The following is an 18185-nucleotide window of genomic DNA, read 5'->3' as shown; positions in this document are numbered from 1 at the left end:
GTGGGTCGGCAACCTGCGATCTGGGTTTGCCAACCCGCCATCCCAGAGCAGCAGGAGATCAGAGGGCTCCGCTGGTTGGGCACCTTTGCCCAATAACAAGAAATGCCTGAATAAGGACCGCTATAGCGGGATTACTTTATATTATAATTAAAGAAAGCTGTGAATTGGAAATCTAAAGTATAATTTCATTAATATGTAAAAAATCATGGGATTTTTGTGACTGGGTTTAAATCTATTTTAATAGCTGGTGCTTCTACAACAGACCGACATGTAGAGGAACCAGTGGCATACGAGGAAGAGAGGGGAGACAAGCAGACAGAGACAAAGAAAGCAATTATTTTTTTACAGACATTTTTACTGACTTTGCAGACAGCCTTAATTTCCTTCTACTTTACAGGCTGTCTGTGAAAATTACAAACAGTTGGCATCCCTGGTTAAAGTTCAATGCCCTGGGCTGTTTATGTTGTTTTTGCATTGCATCAGTTTACATCCTAACATCTTTCTTACTCTTTATGATATCCAAGTAAATTGTTGCATTTTTATAAGTACATGTACTGTAAAAAATATGATATTGGAGCACTGTTCATAGTTTTTACGATGTACAAATACAATTTTTTTTACCAACATTACATTTATTTTATATTATTGTCAAATCTATGTAGTGCATGACAATAATAACTTTAGGATGTATGAGTGTGGGTAGAGGTAGTTTTTTGTAGTGTTAGGCAGATGTGTTGTTATGCGTCAATGTGCGTTTACTTTGTGCGTTCACATATGTATTCTGATGTGCTTTAAAGGTCGTTTTTAGATTTACGTTATTAAACTTAGAATTTTGCGTGGATAGGGTTAACAGTCATTGGCCAAGGCTTGTTATTACCCCTTGACGACATATCGAAGCACATTTTTCACTGCTATTTGATGCACTTGCATTGATTTACAACAGCCTACATACTATATTCCCCCCACTACAAGCTTCCTTTATGTAGGACTGATCCACATGAGACATGAGTTGTTTATACAGACAGGGAACACAACTTGTGACAGTTCAGCTCATCAAGAGCAATAAATCTTTGTAATTTTAATGATCACTATGAGGATTATAAACAATGTAGGACTTAAAGGTCAATGCCACATGGATCTGGTGATTTGCTTTTGCATTCCTGAAAGCATGGCAGAGCACTGACCGGCTTCTCATACAAGTTGGGGATTCCAGAGATAAGATATCCACGCCAGAGCTCCCAAATGCATGATTCATTCTCTGTCATGTAGAATCAATTAACAATTAGGAATTTCAACTGTGACTACGCTTTTGTAAATGGGGATGATAGTACAGGGTGAAGTAGAAAACTCTTGCTGCTGAAGTCCCTGAGATATAAGAAGTTTCTCTAAATGTTACCGCAACACACAGGGGTTAATTTACTAAAACCGGAGTGCAAAATCTGGTGCAGCTCTGTATGGTAGCCAATCAGCTTCTAACTTCCACTTGTTCAATTAAGCTTTGACAAAAAAAAAAAAAAACTGGAAGCTGATTGGTTTCTTTGCAGAGCTGCACCAGATTTTGCACTCTCCAGTTTTAGTAAATCAACCCCATTGCGCATCTCAAAGCAAATCAATCTAAATGAATGGGCTGTCGTAAAGCAATAAACACCAATGCAAGAAAAATCACACCTTATAGCGCATATTGTAACGCATGCAACTATTATTTTTATTATACAGGATTTATTTAGTGCCAACAGTTTGTGCAGCACATGTATCATAAAGCTTAAAGGGGTCCTAAGTGTTGTAAAATCTAAACAACTAGATTCTGAAAACTCTGACATGTTCTTTTAGGACAGCACTCCAGCCTCCTCTCGTATTATCCTGTTCGGAGCATCTTTGTTCTCCCTCCTTGTCTGGGAGACAGCAAGAACCCTTCAATAAGGGAAGCTGGGAATACCTGACCTGAGCAGGGGTCAAGTCCTGGGGAAAAAAGTGTGGGAACTCCCACCCAAGATCCACTCCCCCACCAAGAAAAAAATATGATACGCTCATATGCATAATTACTAAACCGCATGTTTTTTTTTTTTTTTGATCCACTGTACCTTAGTAAGTAACTTTAAGCAAGTTCTTTCTAAATCCTGCAATAACTCGCGGCAGACCTCCGCAATGTCTCCTGGGAACAATGACAAAAGCTCCCAGGAGACATTGCGGCATCGAGGAAGTGACGGAATACCCACACACTACCCGATGAATCCATATACAGGAAGCGGCCAGTAACATAAAGGATTACTAAGGTTCGCCTGCCCCTGACAGTGACTCGAGCTGGGCATCGCCGCTTAGTGAAGGATTGGCTCGGGCGGCTCGGCTGCTCTCGGCTGCTCTAGTCCTGCAAAGGGAACTGTGTTCCTGCTGTGAAAAAAGTGCAGGGACTCTGTACCTACGCGTTCCCGCAGGACTTGAGCCCTGGACCTGAGCATTGACATTTTCTCATACTGGCTACAAGACAGCTGTAAAGCCTCGTACACACGACCGAGTTTCTCGGCAAAAACCAGCAAGAAACTTGCTGTTTTTTTTTTTTTGCCGAGGAAACCGGTCGTGTGTACACTTTTCGACGAGGAAACTGTCGAGGATCTCGTCGTGCCAAAAAGAGAGCATGTCTTCTTTTTCCTCGACGGCAATGGAGAAATTTGGCTCGCCGAGATCCTTGACAGCCTAACAAGGAACTTGACGAGCAAAACGATGTGTTTCGCCCGTCGAGTTTCTTGGTCGTGTGTACGAGGCCTTAGAAGTGTGGTAGACTGATCAGATCCAAGTGAAATTGAACTCCCTAATTATTTTTATTAAAACATCGTCATCATCATCATAAATATCAGTTTACACCACCTCCTACAGCTGTCTTGTTGCAGTAACAGAGAAGGTCAATGCTCAGGTCAGGCATTTTCAGCTTTCACTATTGTAGAGTTAGGATTGCTTGGAGTGAACTGAAAACTCAGGCAGGCGGGGCTGTATTTCTCATTTATATAAATTCCCATTTTGACTGAATCAAGCTTTTAATGCCCAATTTAACCTGAGAAACAATCAACTTTACAATACTGTTGTATCAGTGTCGCTCTGGGAAAAAATGGAGATTGGAGAAAAAAGTAAGGTAATTTTGAAAGTGATGACAGCAACACATCTCGAAAAAGTTGTACTTTTTGTTTCAAGATGCAACAAATATTTTCAACTGGTGAAATGTAGGAACTGCAGATAGACCAGTTATGAAAAAATAGATCCTGTTCCCTTAAAGCATGTTATACAGCCCAGTGCTTGTGCTGTGTAATTTGGCCCCTTCTATCACTTAAAAAGTCCTGGCTGAACCTGCCTGGCAATACCCTCCCCCCTGTAAACTGACCACGGTTTATCATGGCTTCTGAGCCCCAACGCCATGGTTAGTTTACGTGCCACCATCATCCGCATCCCTGCTCTGTCCTATTCTCCTGCCCCCTCCCTGCCTGTCTGCTCGTGTCAGTGCCTGCCCCCTCCCCTCCTGCTGCTCTTATAACTACTATAAAATCCTCCCATCCCCTCTGTAATATAACGATATGTGTCCCTGTGCCTGTGTTATATAAAAAAATAAGCTGATCTGTACCTATATCAGAGCGGCTCCTGGCGTTGACGTGACTCTTTGACTCTCTCTCCTCTCTTCCCCTCCTTCCCGGCTGACATCAGCAGGTGTGCTCGGCCCCACCCGCTGGAGCTATCAGTCAGGCAGAGGAGAGAGCCGAGGGGTTACGTGAGCGCCGGGAGCTGCTCTGATATGGGTACAGATTGGCATATTTTTTATATAACACGTGCACAAGGACACACATTGTTATGTTACAGAGGGGATGGGAGGTTTTTATAGTAGTGGCTTAACAACCACTTTAAGCACCTGGATTCTTCTACTATGAAGCCATGTTGTTGCCATAGATGCAGTATGCGGTTTAGAATTGTCCTGCTGTAATATGCAAGGCCTTCTCTGAAAAATACATTGTATGGATGGGAGAATATACGTCTCTAAAACCTGGATATATCTTTCAGCATTGATGGTGCTTTTCCAGATGTGCAAGCTGCCCATTCCATAATCACTAATGGACCCCCGTACTATCAGTGATGTAGGCCTTTGAGCTGAGCCAAAAGGTCCCTCTCCTCTTTAGTCCAGGGGAATGCAGCACCCATGTTGGAAAAAATAATGTTCAATTTTAATTCATGTACCACATGACAGTTTTCCACTTTGCAACAAACCATTTTAAATTAGTCTTGGCCCAGAGAAGACAATCTGGATCATGTTCAGATGTGGCTTCTTCTTTGCATGGTAAAGCTTTAAGGCCTCGTTCTCTTTTTTCTTATCGGGAGTCTCAATTTCCTTGTCGTGTTTCTTGTCGGGCTGGTTTACGACGAGAAACACGTTCGTGTGTATGCTTAGAAACCTTGCGCATGCTCAGAATAAAGTATGAGACGGGAGCGCACCTTCTGTAAAAGTAGTGTTCGTAATGGAGATAGCACATTCGTCATGCAGCCTGTAACAGACTGAAAAGCGCAAATCGTCTCTCACCAAACTTTTACTAGGGTAGCGCCAGTGGAATCGAACTTCCCCATTATAGTGCTGTCGTACGTGTTGTACGTCACCGCGTTTGAGAACGACGAGATTTTGTCTTGACAGTGTGTATGCAAGGAAAGCTTGACAAGATTCTCGTCAAGCCTGACAAGAACCTTGTTGAGGAAAACAACGTTTCTTTTACAACGAGATTCTCTGTCGTGTGTACGAGGCCTCACTTGCATTTCTGGATGGCAAGGTGAACTGTGTTCACAGACAGTGATTTTTGGAAGCTTTCCTGAGCCCATGCAGTGATGTCCATCAAGGAATCATGCCTTTTTTTTAATGCAGTACCGTCTAAGGGCTCGAAGATAACGTAAATCCGATTTTGCATTTCAGCCTTGTCCCTTGTGCACGGAAATTTCTCCAGATTCTCAGAATCTTTGGATGATATTATGTACTGTAGATGATATTATATTTAAAGTCTTTGCAATATTATATTGAGGAACATTTTTCTGAAATTGTTCGACAAATTTTAGATGCCGCTTTTTACAGAATAGTGAATCTCTACCCACCTTTACACCTTTGCTCAGCTACTGTGATGGTGCTGCGCCCCCCGCTCAGCTACTGTGATCATGCCGCGCCCCCCGCTCAACAACTAACTCTAATCGCCTCCCCCCCGCTCAACAATGATTGAACCCCCCCCAACTCAACAACTGTGATCGCGCTCGGTCCCCCCCCCGCTCAACAACTTCAATCCCCCCACTTCGATCCCCCCCGCTTCTCGGCTCCAGGGGGCCCCTTCAATCAACACTTAAGCCCAGGGGCCCCCACCACCCTAAGTCCTGCCCTGCTTCTGAGACACTCTGACACTCTAAAATGCTCTTGTTATACCCAGTCATGTTACTGATGTGTTGCCAATACATCTAATTAGTTGCAAAATATTCTCCCAGCTCCTCCTTGTTAGTACAACTTACTTTGCCATCTTTTTGTTGCCCTGTCCCAACTTTTTTTGAGACATGTTTCTTTTCTTAAAAGGGTACATTTTCTCATTTTAAACATTTGATATGTTTTCTATTTTCTATTGTTAATAAAATATGGGTTTATGAGATTTGAAAATCATTGCATTTTGTTTTCGTGTAGATTTTACACAGCATCCCAACTTTTTTGGAATTATGGTTGTATATCTGAGTAAGTTGCACTAATCTACATAAATGATACACAACCTGTCATCATGAATTCGGAGAATGTCTCTATCTCCATGTAGATATATCTTTCGGTGAATGGTTGCACAGAGAGGACCAGACCTTGGTAAGTCAGGAATGGTTGGTAGGATAAGAGATGTGCTAGAAAAGATCTCAAAATGCTTGTGTTGCAGAGCTGCCTGGCATGTGTTGATTGTGCATATGGAGTAGACAATTGAGAGTGTCAACATCTATTTTATGGTTATAGTTACATTAAACACCATATAACATGTCTCAACTTCTCCAGAACAGGTGTGTCATATACACTTCAGGGCTTAGAATAAAACTGTCCACAGACCTTTTCTAGCACAACTCTTACGTTAACTTTACGGAAGAGTTTCATAAAACATCAGTTTTGCTCCTGTGGAGTGTTTAAATTGTGCTCAGCGCCAGGAGGAGTCTAAAAGTACTATACATCATACATACTGTGTATAGGGAAAGCCCTCAATGACTATTGGAATCATAGCTCTCACTGTAATCTATGGACGTCTCAGTGAGGCCATTCAGTGAACTCAAAGCTGATATTTCAGGTTAGGATTGATGCCAGTTGACTGAATCACCCCTCCAGCTTCTTACATATCCTAGGAATGCCAGCGGCTGTGTCCCCAGGTCTGCCCACCTGACATTGCAAGGGGAGGGGGTCCTCACTCTCTTTTCTATGTAGGGCCCTCCTGTTGGCGCTAAGTAAATCCTGTATAATAATATAATAATAACAATGTCACAGTACAAAGAATGATGACCTCCTACCGCTGCAGCAGACTTAGTAAGACTCCATGAAACAGGGTACAAAATTAGAAATACAAGTGGGAAGATGTATAATATCAGTTTGTGATTTGGTTCATTCATTTACACCTACTACTGACTTCTGAATGAACTCAAATTTTAAAATCTCCCTCAATCAATACCAAGCCAGTCAAGCCAACCAAGGGAATCTGGACGGATCAATCTTTAGATTTTAGCTAATTATGTTGACAAGTAATTTCATAAGAAAAGTGCATTGATGAGTATCAACCAATTAGAATTCATTAATTTGTAAAATAAATTGTTTTATTGCTTTGGATTACTCCATATTACACTGTCTTACTGGATAAGCTTTGACGAGAAACAGGGTTAGAACATAACCCAGCTAGAGGTTTTTTTCTGAAACAAACATAAAGCATGCACAGAAATATAATATTATGCGTAATTTGTATTAAAAAAAAGAGCAACATATTTATATATATAGTATATGTTTTAAACTGGGCAATTTATAGCATTCCCTTTTTCCGAATTATCTGTTTAGTGTTTAGTTTAGTTTGAAAAGTGTTTGCTAGTGATCATTAAAGTACAAAAAGCTATTTAATAGAGCATTATTACAAAATTATGAAACTACAATTTCTTTGTTTTGCAATTGTATACCTAGTTACAAATACAGCTCATTAAGTCATGCCAGATTCTTCCTCTCAATACACTATAAAATAATATTACAATTCTGGAATATATCCTAAAAATAAAAATGTCAAGACACTTCCTTATGTTTATTTGCTAGATCATCCACCATGTTTTATATTCTGAAACACATTCAAATATACCTGGTACTGGTAAGCCCTGCTATGTATGAAATACAACACAGAATATCCCAACAAAAAGTCAGTTATATCAGTTATGTAACTGCACCACTGGATTTATGCTCATTTGACATGTACTTCAAGGCCATGCAACATCAAAAGGTAGATTAAAGGAACATCAAAAGAATCTGCAACCCTAATACAGCTCAAAGGTTATTAGGGATCACTTATGTATCCAACTTTAAACAAAAATGAAAATGTCCATGGTATCATAGCAAATCCTATATTAAATCATCTTCAAAGGCTAGTTCTACCTGATACATATTTAGGTTTTGAATTTTTCTTGGCATGGTCTAACCAAGTGATGATGGACCTTGGCACCCCAGATGTTTTCAAACTACATTTCCCATGATGCTCATACACTCTGCAGTGTAGTGGAGTATTATGAGAAATGTAGTTCCAAAACATCTGGGGTGCCAAGGTTCGCCATCACTGGTCTAACCAAATGTTAGAGATTATGACCACCACAATTCCATATTCAAGCCAAATGCCGCTACCCATGCAAAGTGAGATAACGGTGTCATGCCCACCTAATGGTTTCTCCATGTATAATAAACAAATTACTGGGGAAGTCGAATATGAGAGTATGACATCCTCATTATGGGCCTTGTTGGAAAGGAAAAGACACAATTAATATGATAGAATCGAATTACTATAAGGGATAATAATACTGGGGTCTATACTGGGGATATAAGAAGTAAGTGAGTCAACCCAACTGGTATCCACCAAATCTAAAACAATATTGGGGGGAATTAGGCTTATACAATTTCCAATATCAGCGAGATAGTTTTCCACTAGTAAAGGGATACTTCCCGCTATCAAAGGGACAACAAATCAATCAATTCCCTTAGGTTTTATTTACTCACTTGTCTGTGTGCACACAACTCAACTATTCTTGGTACCGTACTATCTTCAGTAAAGTTGAGCATTAGCAGGGGAATATAATTGATTTCTAAATATGACCCTCTGATCTCTCATTTGCAAGATCCTAAAGATACATAAATTTGTTCCATCCTCTCTAGTAAAGACACCACAGTCCGAACTCTTTCAGTGGTAATGTCTAAGGTTGGCCATACATTATACAATTTTCTTTAGATTTACCAAAACCATATAATATGAGATCAAACCTAAACACTTTCAATTTGTATGCAATTGGGTGGGCCCTTGCCCTACATAGTTGAAGGTAAATCTAAAGGAAATTAAATAAGAAAATTGTACTTCGTATGAAAAACTTTGGGTAAAGGGTTTTTATGAACTCTATAAAACAGCCTTTTTCAGCCAGGGTTCTTCCAGAGTTTATTAGGAATTCCTTGAGCAATGATCAATTTTTGGCTTTCAAAGAAGCTACCATGGACACCAATGATCTTTTCAGATATCTTTATGGGGGCATTTTCTCCCCTGGCCACCAATATAGGGAGCATTCTCCCCAAAGACCCCCACTGTACTAGGACCTTTTATTGACCACAAGTGTCAATGTTCTCATTTATTTTTCCACTGACAATGTTAGGGAGCCCTACAATATTCACTTTCTGAATTTATTTGTTGGCCATCAGTATTATTTGTTTTGTGTGATTATTATTACTAGTGAGACAAAATAAGTTAAGTACACCACATTCCTTATTCTTTTATTAATTCTTAGATCTACAGCTTGCTGTTCACACTAATGTACTGTGAGCTGTAGATGTCTTATTTAGAAGCAGGGGTTCCCTGAGACCTGAAAATTATTTTAAGGGTTCTTCCATATTACAACAGTTAAAAAAGACTGCTATAAAGTGTCATGTATTATGTATAATGGAAAACAGCTGCTCCACTCTTATGGTAAACATGGGCAATTACAAAGCTACAAGTACATATTTCTTTGATATTTCTTTGGTTTTCAGGGACAATCTGTTGCACCAAACTAATCAACAAAGGATAATGTACTTGGGGAACACATTCTTTTCTCCAATTATACCATGTTACTGAAGTGGATTATAATACAAATGCTAGCAATTTAAATGCTCCTTTTTGAAAATAGCAATTTTAAAATCCAAAGTAGCATATACAATTGAAGGAATGCAACATTCCGAACAACAAAGACTTTATATTCTTTTTCTTTAATTTTAAGTTGACCAAAGTTAATACAACTCGACAAATACATTTCCAAATCTTGTAAGTTTGAGACCATTGGTATTTGATTTCCACATAACAAAATGAGAGAAGTTTAATAAAAAGTAGAAAAATTTATCTGGGAGTGCTCTAATAAAGTATTAAAAATGAGTTTTGTGAGTTAAATGAAAAATATTTAATTTTGGTTGCAGATAATACTCAGCTTTAAATGCGTTTCCTTCTCTTCGTTGAAGAGTTTAAACATTTTAATCAGAGTGAAATACCCAAAGCACTGTAATAAATGAATTACATAAAAATATGCCCGACATCCTGGAATATGGCATACTGCATCTGTTCTCTGAACATTTAGGCAGATGTGCTGTGCTCTGGACTCGCTGCCTAAAGCCTCGTACACACGACTGAGGAACTCGACGGGCGAAACACATCGTTTTCCTCGTCGAGTTCCTTGTTACGCTGTCGAGGAACTCGACAAGTCAATTTTCTCCATTCCCGTCAAGGAAATAGAGAACATGCTCTCTTTTTGGCTCGTCAAGTTTCTCGACAGTTTCCTAGACGAAAATGTACACACGACCGGTTTCCTCGGCAAAAAAATATCTCCCAGCAAGTTTCTTGCTGGTTTTTGCAGAGAAACTCGGTCGTGTGTACGAGGCCTGATTCTCATGTGATGACATAACATTAGTGATAAAGCCCCGGTCTTCCCTTCGTTACACGGCTCACACCTGAAGATCATAGCAAGGGCAGATACATTCCAATTACTGGTAATTATAAGCAGACCCATGTGAAGTTTAAGAGAAAAAACACACTACACATGTTTAGCTTTAAACTCAGGACAAAGTTTTGGGGATTTTGCTCTATTTTCCTTATTTTTTTAATCCAGCTGTGGAGACCTTCTAATGAGACATGGAACCTATCAGAATGGAAATGTAGGAGCTGCCACTGCTGAATTGTTTATGAAGGTGCATGTCCCCGGACCACCATCCTTGTCTTTGCTTCACTACTTAGTTACAGACACAAAACAAGTAAGTACATTTTCGGGTTCTGGCACCTTATATGCACGTGATTGGTTCAGGTCAGTGCTTCGCCAAGTAAGGTAAGAAGGAAAAATATGGCAGTCTGGGGACATGAACCCTCAAAAACAAGTCAGCTCTCACATTTTTAGCCTGACAAGTTCCTTTTAGCTGGAATGCAAGTGAAAACAGCTTAGAGGGTAAAAGGAAGTAGTGATGGAAATGTTTTTTTATATATTTAAATCTCAGATAGCACTAAGATATTAGAAAGTGTCCTAAATAAGAACTGTCAATATTGTCTCTCTGCAGAGCAAGTCTGAATCTAATTAGCTCCTGAACACTAAACATCATAAACAGTTCTACTTCAATAAAAGACAAATCAGTGCAATAACAATACTACTATTACTACTACTACTACTACTACTACTCCTACTACTACTACTACTACTACCAATAATGTATTTAAATATCCATTTGGTCGTATCCAACTCTCTGCACTTCTATTATCCAGTTTTCTGGACACCATATCTGATGTGCTTGAAATTTGTTTTACATAGAATTTTCTTGGCAATATTTTATTAGGTAGGTCACCAGGTCTTTCCTCAACCCTTCCCAATTGCTTGACTTTGGATCTGCATGCAGAAAGTGACAACACATGTGCATAGCCTAGGGGTGAACAATTTTTTTTACCAGATTCAGGAGTCAGCTTATCCAATCCAGGAGCCAGCTCCATTAACAACAACTAGAGAAAACCTCAAAAGTTGAACTCCAGTTGTAATTTTTAAGAAGCTTTGGTTACCTGGCTCGTGGGATTTGTCCAGCTCTGGAATGTGGGAGGAAACTGCAGTACCTGAAGGAAACCCACGCAAACTCCATGCAGGTAGTGTCCTGGCTGCGATTCAAACCAAGGACCCCATGGGGGGTTATTTACGATCGGAAAATCCACTTTGCACTACAAGTGCAAAGTGCACTTGACAGTGCACTTGGAAGTGCAGTCGCTGTAAATCTGAGGGGTAGATCTGAAATGAGGGGAAGCTCTGCTGATTTTTTCATCCAATTATGTACAAGCTAAAATGCTGTTTTCTATTTTCCTTGCATGTCCCCCTCAGATCTACAGTGACTGCACTTCCAAGTGCACTTTCAGTGCAATTTCAAGTGCACTTTGCACTTGTAGTGCAAAGTGGATTTGCCTTTCATAAATAACCCCCCATGTGTTTGTAATGTGGGAGGAAACTGCAGTACCTGGAGTAAACCCCTGCAAACTCCATGCCGGTAATGTCCAGGATGAGCTTGAAACCATGGACCTCAGTGCTGCAAGACTGAAACCAAGGACCCCAGTTGAAAGGTATAAGTGCTAACCACTAAGCCCCTGTGCTGCCTCATATACTGTATCAGATAGCTCATCTCAGTTGACATTAGGACATTAGCTAATAAAAGTGTAAAGCTTAAAGTTACCAGGAAAGTTCTGAGAAAGAGAGTAGAAATAAATACAGAAAGCAGAATGGAGATTAAAAGGTGAAAGTGAAATCTGCCAGAAAGAGGCGAAAAAAAGAGACGGAAACCGAGAAAGAGAAGAGTTGGAGTAATGCTCACCATACACATACTATAAACTACAGATCAATCACATCGGCGATTCATAATAAAATGATAATTTCAGTGGAAATCCAAATATGATTGGATACGACTCTAACGATAAACTTGATTTGGCAAAATTCTGTGGAATTTTTCCACCATAACTGATCATGGGTTCACTGACTTTAAGGCTTTGGATTACTTCCAGATACTCTTCTTTAATTAAAACAACTGTTTCCTTGAACACTCATATCGCTACATGTCTGTTAAGTATAAGACTTAATGTACACGGGACGTTTTACAACCTCTCCTAAAAGATTTTACTTGACAAATAGTAACCAACGTTTAAAAACATCAGTTTTGCCACGTGTAAACGACACATTTAGCCATGTTTGTGTTAAAAAGCTTTTTTTTTCCAAATAGTCAAAAATTTCAAACGCCTGTAAAACAAACACGGTTAAACGCGAGTTGCCACGTTTACGTGCGATTACAACCTTTAACAGGAGTTTTAAATGCCTCTGAACATCCGCCCTGAATGCTTTTTTTTGCTTTCCAAAAATCGCTTATACACTCAACTGCCTAGAAACGAATATACACGACCCTGTGTACATGTACTGATAAGATAACATAGAGGGGAGTTCAGAGATAGCTGAAAAAAAATTCCAACTTCTCCTAAACATTTGTTTACCAGCAGCAGTGTACATGAAGCCTAATGCCGCATACACACGATCATTTTTCGGCATGAAAAAAAAAGTTGTTTTTCAGCATGTCCAAAAAACAAAGTTTTTCCAACTTCATCATTAAAAACGACGTTGCCCACACACCATCGTTTTGAAAAATGATGAACAAAGCGCGGTGACGTACAACGCGTACGACGCCACTATAAAGGGGAAGTTCCATTCATCTTTGGGCTGCTTTTAGCTGATTCCTTGTTAGTAAAAGACGATTCGCGCTTTTTTGTCTGTTACAGCGTGATGAATGTGCTTACTCCATTATGAATGGTAGTTTTACCAGAACGAGCGCTCCCGTCTCATAACTCGCTTCTGGGCATGCGCGGGTTTAAAACGTCGTTTTAGCCCACACACGATAATTTTTTACAACCCGAAAAACGACATCCGAAGCTGAAAAACGATGTGAAGCCCACACACGATCATTTTAGATGACTTTTTTAAAAACTTCGTTTTTTTTCATGCCGAAAAACGACCGTGTGTACGCGGCATACCAGAAAAAAAATGATGAATGTGACTTTCACTAAACATTCTCTGGTGGGGAATTAATCACTGTCATTTAAAACATATGGATCTGCAAGATTCTCCACCAGAGAATGTTTGGTGAAAGTCACATATACTACTTTATAAATAGAGCCATAGTGAATTGTTACTGAGGTGCAAGAATGATGCCGTGTACACACGATCATTTTTCAGCATGAAAAAAAACGTTGTTTTTCAGAATGTCGAAAAAACAAAGTTTTCCCAACTTCATCATTAAAACGACGTTGCCTACACACCATCGTTTTTAAAAAAATATCTAGAAAAGCGCGGTGACGTACAACACGTACGACGGCACTATAAAGGGAAAGTTCCATTCGCCTTTGGGCTGCTTTAGCTGATTCCGTGTTAGTAAAAGACGATTCGCGCTTTTCTGTCTGTTACAGCGTGATGAATGTGCTTACTCTATTATGAACTGTAGTTTTACCAGAACGAGCGCTCCCGTCTCATAACTTGCTTCTGAGCATGCGCGGGTTTTTTACGTCGTTTTAGCCCACACACGATCATTTTTTACAACCCGAAAAACGACATTGTTTAAAACTACGTTAAAAAATGCAGCATGTTCGATTTTTTTTTGTCGTTTTTCAGAACCTGAAAAATGATGTGAAGCCCACACACGATCATTTTAAATGACATTTTTGAAAAACAACGTTTTTTTCATGCCGAAAAATGATCGTGTGTACGCGGCATAAGGATACAGTGATCCCTTATAATGATGTTCTAATCACACTCATGATTTTACTATCACAAGCATAGGGCTAGACTACAGTAAAACCTTGGATTGTGAGCATAATTCATTCCAGAAACATGCTTGTAATCCAAAGCACTTGTATATCAAAGCATTTTTTTTTACAGGGTATAAAAGAGAAGAGAGGCACCTCTAAAGCAGGCCATACACGGTCGAATTTCAAACAAATTTTCTTTTCAAGATCAGAAAGTTTTTTTTTTTTTGTGATCCGATGATGCCACCATTGATTTTCGAAATTCGGCGACCAAACCTTCATGTTGCCGGGAATATTCGTTTCTCTCCGGGAATATTCTTTTCTCTCCGGGAATATTCTTTTTTCTCCGGGAATATTCTTTTCTTGGACATGTGCATTTATTTTTCTATTACATTTCTCGCACAGTTCTCCCATCATTGATCAGAAAATCGTTTGTTTTTCAAGAAAATTTCCAACATGTCGGATTTCTCAAATTTGTTTGCCGCACGAAAATCGGCTGTTGCTGCAGCCCACTTACGGTGCGAAATTCGTACGAAAATTCTTTGATACGATTTTCGAAAGAAAATTATTTCGAAATTCGAACCGTGTATGGCCGCCTTTAGTGTAGCAATAAGTTGCTAAATGTTGTATCTTCATTAAATGTAACTATATTGCTACACTTAGAGGCTCCACTCTTTTTTTTTTATACTCAGGTGTGTCATGACGCTACTCTTATATCAAGAAATCGCTTGTATATCAAGGCAAAATGTATTAAAACATTTTGCTTGTCTTGCAAAACGCTCTCAAACCAAGGTTTTACTGTATCACTTTTAAACAACACAGCCGATAAGAATGATACTATACAATAATAATACTAATAAATAGCGTAAGAAATAATATTAATCCCTGGAGTTCTCTCTTTTCCAGAAACAGAAGAGAGAGAGAGATAGATTGATGATATATTTATAAAGCAGTGAATGTGACTTTCACCAAACATTCTCTGGTGAAGAATCAATCACTGTCACACACGGATCTGAAAGATTCTCCGGCAGAGAATGTTTAGTGAAAGTCACATTCACTGCTTTATAAATTTGCCCCTAAGAAACACGGGAATGAATTGTTACTTTGATGGAAAAATAAGGATATAATCTTTATGTTTATGTTCTAAACACACTTTTGCTTTACTAACAAGTACAGGACTAGAATTCCACTTTATAATAACAAAGCCAATAAAAATATATCTACTAAATATTATAGCTAATAATAAGAATAACAATAAATATTGTAGCCAAATAATAGTCCCTGGAGTTGGAGTTTGTTATGTTATAAAACACAAAGTCATGTTACAATGCTCTGTCTGCAGGACATGTAAAGTTGGGAAATATTTGATAAAGTCCCCTGAGCTCAGCTGATCAGAGAGTTTCCTTCCATAGCAGAGCTAATAGCTGCTCCCAGACACTATGGAGAGTAACACATTAATAAATCTACATGTATATAGTGCAATATAAGAAGACAGAGATCAGAGCACAGAGGACACAGAGGAGACAGAGGAGACCACTTACCTGTGTTGTCTGGCAGCATGCAATGTCTGCAGGTAGCAAAGTGTTTCTTCTTCAGTGGGATTCCCTGCTCACACCTGTCTGCTGAGCTCTCAGAGGCTCAGTGCAAGACTCAGCATCCTACACAGCTTTTGTACACCGAACCCCCCTCACATGGTCTGATCTCTAGATAAATCCACTGCCAAAGGGCTCTTTAAGACATCTTTGCGTCACTTTCAGCCAAGTAAACTTGTGTGTGCTTCGGAGTTACAGCACTCAGCCTGCGCCCTCTACAGGAGGCCGAGCGCATCGCACAGCACAGATGCACAGAAAGTCATGAGCACATAGAAAGACCTCCAGGAGAGAGCCTGACACCGGGGACAATTGTTTTCTACCCCATCCATCTCCATCCCTATCCATCCTCATCTCATCCATCCCTATCCCCATGCCTATCCATCCTTATCCCATCCATCCCTATCCATTCATCCAGGGCCGGCCTTAGGCCTTTAGGCGCCCTGTGCGAGAAAGCTTTACAGCGCCCCCTAGTGACCACGCCCCTCAGTAACCACGCCCATTGGTAACCACACCCCTCGGTAACCACACCCATTTCTCCAATACCGGCTCCATTTAAAGCCTTCCATTCCGTTAAGTTCCCAACAAAAAGATTACAAGCTATGATAAAAAATACAACTTTTATTCACACGCTATAATAACGCCACTTATAAAGTAAATCACAAGGTATAATAACGCCACATATACTGTATATCACACGGTATAATAACGCCACATATAAAGTAAATCACACGCTATAATAACGTCACATATAAAGTAAATCACATGGTATAATACCACTACCTGTAAATTTACTATCAAATATCAAACATAATTACAATAAAGTATTTTTTAACTTTTGCATTTACAGTTCCTTTAAGAAACACCCTATTTAAAAAAGAAAATACAAAAACAGACATTAAGCAGTACACTGCACTTATAAAAAAATAATTTACTTACAGAAAAAAGTTTTCACATCCGCTGCCTGCTTCTGTGGATTTTTGCCCTCCTTTGTCTTTTCAGTGCGCATGGCATATGAGCTCCTCATAGCAAGGCAAGGACAGCCGCCATGCCGTCTTTCCGGCAGAATCCGCCTGTGGCCTGCCAGGTGTACCTAGAGCATTTGGCACCCGGGGCGGATTCTATATCTGCCCCCCCCCCATAAAATTTAAAAACACCCCACTGTGCCCCCTGCATCCTTCAATATCTCTGTCACTACTGTGTACCCTCTCTCCACAACTGCACCAATGGACCTCTCTACATTACACAGCACCTTGCACCTCTGGACCCTTTTACATTACACAGCACCCTGCACCTCTGGACCCCTTTACATTACACAGCCCCCTGCATCTCTGGACCCCTTTACATTACACAGCACCTCTGGGCCCCTTTACATTACACAGCACCCTGCACCTGTGGGCCCCTTTACATTACACAACACCATGCACCTCTGGACCCCTTTACATTACACAGCCCCTGCACCTCTGGACCCCTTTACATTACACAGCACTTCTGGGCCCCTTTACATTACACAGCACCCTGCACCTCTGGACCCCTTTACATTACACAGCACCCTGCACCTATGGACCCCTTTACATTACACAGCACCCTGCACATCTGGGCCCCTTTACATTACACAGCACCCTGCACCTCTGGACCCCATTACATTACACAGCACCCTGCACCAATGGACCCCTTTATATTACACAGCACCCTGAACCTCTGGTCCCCTTTACATTACACAGCACCCTGCACCTCTGGGCCCCTTTACATTACACAGCACCCTGCACCTCTGGGTCCCTTTACATTACACAGCACCCTGCACCAATGGACCCCTTTATATTACACAGCACCCTGCACCTCTGGGCCCCTTTACATTACACAGCACCCTGCACCTCTGGACCCCTTTACACTACACAGCACCTTGCACCTCTGGGCCCCTTTACACTACACAGCACCTTGCACCTCTGGGCCCCGTTACACCACACCTTGCACCTCTGGGCCCCTTTACATTACACAGCACCCTGCACCCCTTTACATTACACAGCACCCTGCACCCCTGGGCCCCTTTACATTACACAGCACTCTGCACCTCTGGACCCCTTTACACTACACAGCACCTTGCACCTCTGGGCCCCTTTACATTATACAGCACCCTGCACCTCTGGACCCCATTACATTACACAGCCCCCTGCACCTCTGGACTCCTTTACATTACACAGCACCCTGCACCTCTGGGCCCCTTTACATTACACAGCACCTTTGGGACCCATTACATTACACAGCCCCCTGCACCTCTGGACCCCATTACATTACACAGCACCTTTGGGACCCATTACATTACAAAGCCCCCTGCACTTCTGGACCCCTTTACATTACATAGCACCTCTGGATGGACCCCTTTACATTACACGGCACCTTGTACCACTGGGCCCCTTACATTACACAGCACCCCACAGCTCTGGACCCCTTTACATTACACAGCACCCTGCATCTCTGGACCCCTTTACATTACACAGCACTCTGCACCTCTGGACCCCTTTACACTACACAG

General features: G+C 40.7%; 1 protein-coding gene across 1 annotated transcript in view; it reads right to left on the bottom strand.

The window, feature by feature from the left end:
- SLC6A4 (solute carrier family 6 member 4) overlaps positions 1-15814 on the bottom strand; it is a 157892-nt gene extending 142078 nt beyond the window's left edge. Inside the window, exon 1 of the mRNA XM_040338569.1 lies at positions 15605-15814. The gene's annotated coding sequence lies outside the window, so the exon portion shown is untranslated. The remainder of the gene's footprint in view (positions 1-15604) is intronic.
- Between the last annotated feature and the right edge of the window lie 2371 nt (positions 15815-18185).

This window comes from Rana temporaria, chromosome 2 (genome assembly GCF_905171775.1).
Source record: "Rana temporaria chromosome 2, aRanTem1.1, whole genome shotgun sequence".
Classification (NCBI taxonomy): Eukaryota; Metazoa; Chordata; class Amphibia; order Anura; family Ranidae; genus Rana; species Rana temporaria.
This window is presented reverse-complemented; position numbering and strand designations above follow the sequence as displayed.